Here is a 6,000-nt window from a genome sequence, read left to right on the forward strand (position 1 = left end):
ATCCAGAAATCACAGAAACAAGATTAAGAACACAATCATATAATCAAAACATGCTGAATATGCGCATAAGCATGAATTCGATCCCAAAAGTTTTGGGACAAACCGTGACCGTACTGCTTGCGATTTGGTATGCTTCAATTAAAGGTGATGATTGCAATTGCTTCAGAACACGTTGGGGATGCTCGGTTTATGCTTTGAATGCCTTGAATTGGCTTGGAATGTTATTTTCCATGTTCATCTTTTTACGACTTTTTAAGCTTGAATGGGGTTCCTTTTGCAGCCAATCCTTATGAATTTTGTCCCTGAACATTTGCACACGTTTTGGTCTTTATAGAGATGGATTTAGGTCAAGAAAACTACATCAAATCTCTATATTATGAGAGATTGATATTTGACTTTGAAAGTATATTGAATCTTTCCAAATTTGGTTCAATTCCAATCTTTTCCAACAATTATGCATAGGAACCAATTTAATATCAATTATAGAGTATCTTGATGATTGGAATGATTAGAAATCAGAGATGAATCAAATCTTTTTATATTTTCTTCAAATCCTTGATTTTTAATCATAACTTCAATGAATAAAATTCACTAAAAAACCAAATAATTATTAATAATTAGTGGTTTTTGGTTTGGATCTTCTAGATAACTTGGGTAACAAGATTGAATCATAAAAACTTGGGCCCATTTGCAAAGAAATCCATTTTGAAGCCTTTTACTTCACATTTTTTCTCTTAAAATTGACCAACTTTGACAAGGCGTATCTCCCTCAATTTTTAAGATATGGAGGAGTTCTAGGACTTTTTGGAAACCTCAAGATGTCATCTACAAGCCACTTTAGGAGATTTTTTCCATTTGAGGATTTTATCTTGATGATATTGGCTTTGACAAAAAACTGCTTTTGGTTGACTTTCAAAAAGAACCTATAATGTTTTGATCCATATCTCTCAAATGAAGCATTTCTAACCTTGGCATGTGAGAGACAAAGTTGTAGAGAATTAAATTTCCTTCAAAATGAGCTTTGAATGGAAAAATTTTGATGTTCCATGTGAGAGTTATGGCTGGTCAAAGTTCAATTGACTTTCTCCTATGAAAACCCTAATTTAGAAACTTTTGAATTTTTTGATTTCTGATCTTTCCTTGATGAATCATGATCAATTATTGATCAAATGGTGAATGATACTTCAAAATAAGGATGTTGACAAAAAATCAGGAGTTTTGACTGTACTTTGACCACAGTTGACTTTTTGGTCAAATTAGTCGATTGTTGACTTTCAGAGCATTTGAGTGATCAACTCTTTGAATTGGGCCCTGAATTTTGTAATGGAGGTAGTTTGAAACATCATAAACCATATGAGATGCATTGGAGCTTTTGGTTCATTAATTTTCTTCAAGAGACCACAAACCCTAGTTTCTTGAACCTTTGTTTAGGAGGGATGCCTTTGAGTTATTGTACTTTGATCTGAGTTTGAACAAGGGAAATAGTATGGGCAAATTTTGGGGCATGACATGGGGTATCGCAACTCACTACAATAATTGATCGTGCTTAAACTTTTGAAGAAAAAGCCACTAAGGGCAAAAGATATTTTTAAAGAAAGGTTTTGAAAAGGATTGCAAACATAAGAAGATTTTGGAAAAAGGGAGAAGATTTTGAAAATCTAAGAAGGGGAGGAGATGAAGAGGTTATCCTAATGCGTAAAATAAAAGCTAAGGAAAGAAACGGTCTAACCGAAAAAGAAGCCAACACTTGACATGAAGAGTCAAGTTAGATTTCCCATCCTTTGGACTATCAATACTAAACCAACAAATTACCACTTGGGGATCCAGATGAACTTATTATCTTTAACACCACTTTGCATTAAGCACGTTAATATTCTGACGAAAATTGGGCAGAGTAACAACTGTTTTCGGGTAAAATCCGTATCACGATTCCTTGGAATTAACCATCAAGGGCTTTCGAGGAAATACCTGCACACACAAACAGACAACAATTCAATTCCAGACTGACAGAATAACGACAGAGTAACAACAGAATAACAGGGTCCAGAGATACTAAGTCCAATAGGCCATAGAGAGTCTTATGTGTTTTTTAGATTTTAAGTTGTTTATTAGTGTTTTAGCACAAAAATAGAGTATGGCCCAAGTGGACAAAAAGAAAATAGTGGAAACATAAACAATACGTCCAAATGGACAAATAGAAAATAACGGAATATAAACGTCAAAATGGACAAAGAGAAAATGGCGGAAACATAAACATGATAAAATGATAAAATAAAGCAATAAAGCGAGAAATATAAAGAGCAATATAATAGAGTGCGGAAATTAAAGTCAATTGTTAGATATTAAAGATAACCATCTTGAAACTTGTCAAGTATGTTATCAAAGTTAGTAATAAAGATCGATGGTGAGTGAAGGATGTTCTCGGATTTAAATTCAATGGAAATTTATCAGAAGCTTGATAAAATCATAGAGACTACACGATAAACTTCCATAAGTCTTAAATCAACCGCATACAATTCTCTTCCATGTTTGATCTTTTTTATTCGGGATACGAAATATTGCGCTATGTTAAGCAGATCGCCAAATGATTTATGTAGAAATCACCCTACAACGAGGCCGGTCAAAACTTTGTGTGCTAATGCATGCGAGAGAAGCGATATATAGATCAATCTCCGAAAGCAATACCGCAGGAAAAGAAAATAGGTAGCGATCTCGTCTTTACCAAGAATCCATAAGAATTCTCAAGGTATTAAGACTTTCATCAATCAAAAGAAAAAAAGAAGGAGAAGAAGAAGAAGAAGAAGAATAAAATGCATAAAATAAAATCACTCACACTATCATTAATATCATTCATCTAATATTATGGATTTGGTCATTTCAAACCTATCAACATCCTAGATCCAATGATATTAATGAAGTAGAGGAAGAAGGAAGGCAAAACAGGCACAAAAAAGCAACAAAAAAAACATTTTGCCTCAGTGGAAATCGATTTCCCTCTATAGGAAATCGATTTCCTGCTAACAGTTTCCAAATCTGGCGCAAAAAACAGAGGGGAAATTGATTTCCCTTTGTAGGAAAACGATTTCCTACGCAAAGTTTTCAAAAAAAACAGCATTAGGAAGCATAAAACCTTGTTTAAGCAAAAACACAAACACCTTATGATCTCATATATCAATGTGCACGAATTTTCCATCAAATCTTCACCAAATGTCACCAATATAGCATCAAAGATGCATCACACACAAGCACAAAAGAATCACATTGTGAAAGATGAAAAAGGATGTAGAAATTTACGAAATCAAGAACACACAAACACAAGTCTTGATCTCTCAACAATTGAAGAAAAATAGAGATGGATGATGATTTAGCTCAAAGTTAGTGAGGTTCAAGATGTAACTCACTAACTTTATGAAAGAAAAGAGAACTTTAGGTGAATTTGGTAGGGATGAGGAGAGAAATTGCAAGAGTTTATTTGGCTATTCAAGCTTGTAAAATGAAGAGGTGAAAGCCTCTATTTATATAATTGGAGAGAGAGGTGTGGGCAATTTTGTAATTGTTCATTTGGTTATTAACTTGTGTTTAATTTGGTAAAGTATGGTTAAAGTGAGGTTAATGAAAGAAATTAATTTGTGATGAGGTAGAATATTGGTAAATGACAAAGAATAATCAAAGAAAATATGTTTGGTGCCAAAATGATGTCATGCTTTCCTCTTTTTTTCAAATTTTGTCCATGGAAATCGATTTCCTATATGGGTAAATCGATTTCCATAGTGAAATTTTCAAAAATTCTTTTTCTTGCACTGTTTTGATTTTTGCCCGATCTTTTACCTGTAAAATATAAACAAAAGAAACAAAATACATATTTTTGAATTTTGGTTAGTATAAAACAAATTAAAAGCTAGAAGTGCTTGATGATTCCCCTCAGAGATGATCACAGTATCAAAAATAGAGCTTCAAAATGATGCTCTTGATTGATGATTAAGATGCAACTGATGATGATCTTAGGGTCAAAAGTTGAGGTATAACAATCTCCAACCACCATAGAAAACAAAAACATAGATTCTCCACAGTTACTATGAAATTATAATCGAAGAATTTGATGAAGAAATGAGAAAATGAAGAAGAGGAAGAAAGTGAAGTATGAGAAAATGAATAAGACGCTGTGAGAAAGAGAGAAAGAGAAAAAAGTGTGAGAGAAAGAGAGAAAAGAGAAAAGATAATGTAATATTTCAGTAAAATTTGAAATAAAGTACCCATTGGAATAAGACAAAAGAAGAAAAGGATTTCAATTTGTACCAAGTGACATCATCAACCAATTAAAACCTAGTGATCAAAGACATCAAAGAACAAACATGCCATTGAAATAGAAGTATATGACATCATTAGTTTAAAAATATAATATTTAGACAACATTTACCCCAAAATTAATATTGTGGCAGCAGCTAGCAAAGGGTAAGATAGGTTTTTTAACAACCATAAATGTTCTTATATGATAGATATAGTTGTTTAGCAATTTATTTGGAGGCTGGTATATGGGCCAAAAAAGTGAGGCCCAAGGCAATGGCCTTGATTGCCTTGCCCTTGGGCCAAGCCTGAGAATTGGGTGTCTCAAGTTCGATTTATTTTTATGTCAAAATAACATTTTAGAAAATTTCTTTATAGACCTCCATGTGGTGAAGACCCCTGCTGAAAACCCCAAAATACCCCTAAATTTCAAAGATGCATATCCAAAGTCACTAATTTCCATATTTTCAGTTATTTCAGAGATGTATCTCCGAAAACACCCATTTTGGGGGTGTTTTCGGATATGCATCTCTGAAAAAACTTATTTTCCAATTTAAACGTTGGATTTAAAATGTCAGGTGTTTTTTCGAAGATGCATCTCCGAAAAAAACCTTTCATATACTTTTTCCCTCCTTCAGTATTTCATTTATTTTCCTCCAAACAAAAACTCAAATGCTCTCCAAAATCTCCATCATTTTCAATCAATTTTTCGTCTCCAAATCAAGTTTCAAGTGGTTCATCATACCAAAGAGAGCATTCAAAACTACAATTTAAGGTAAAGTATCTTCATTTCATCTCTTATTCCACTACATTGTTGTTGATTTATTGTTGAAGAAAATGCGCCATTTTGGAAATGCACTTCCGAAATACACCACCTAACAGTTTTCGGAAGTGCACTTCTGAAATAAGCTTTGTTGAAGAATTTTAAAAAATAGTTTTAACAATATTTATGTGTTTCGCATATGTTAGGTTCGGTGCATCCGGACAACATTTTCACTAATGAGTTAGTAGTCCCGAAAGAGGTCAATGTAGATGCTAAACCTAAAGAGTCAGTTAACAATGAACGATACAATCTTAAAGTTAAGAAAATGGGCCCGAGGTCGGAAATGCAACACCTTTTGAAATTTTTGGGTGATAACCAATACGTTTCAAGCTTCAGAACTTATGAGGATAAAGTTACGATTCGTGATATATTTTGGACTCATCCCGAAAGTATCAAGTTGTTCAATACATTTCCAACCGTTCTTATAATTGATTCGATGTACAAGACCAACAAGTATAGGCTTCCGCTTCTATAAATTGTTGGTGTGACCTCCACGGACAAGACATATTCTGTTGGATTCGCTTTTTTGGAATGTGATAAAAAAGATAACTTTACATGGGCTTTGGGAATATGTAAGATTTTGTTGGTTGATTAAAAGAATATGCCTAGTGTCATTGTTACCAACCGATATAATGCTCTTATGAATGCGATGGCTACCGTCTTTCCGACATCAACCGTATTACCTTGTCGGTATCACATAACGTGCAATGTGAAAAGTAAGCTCAAACTCGCTGTTGGCACGAAAGAAAAAAGGATAAGAATAGAAACATCATCAAAGTCGGTGTTGTGGTCGACAAGATAACGGTCGCGTGGAAGGAGATTTTAGATGCCCATTTCGAAGAATTGTATACCGAGAAAATGGTACAATTCCGGACATTGTGTGTCGGATTGAA

The sequence above is a fragment of the Vicia villosa genome, unplaced genomic scaffold, assembly GCF_029867415.1.
Source record: "Vicia villosa cultivar HV-30 ecotype Madison, WI unplaced genomic scaffold, Vvil1.0 ctg.002711F_1_1, whole genome shotgun sequence".
Lineage (NCBI taxonomy): Eukaryota > Viridiplantae > Streptophyta > Magnoliopsida > Fabales > Fabaceae > Vicia > Vicia villosa.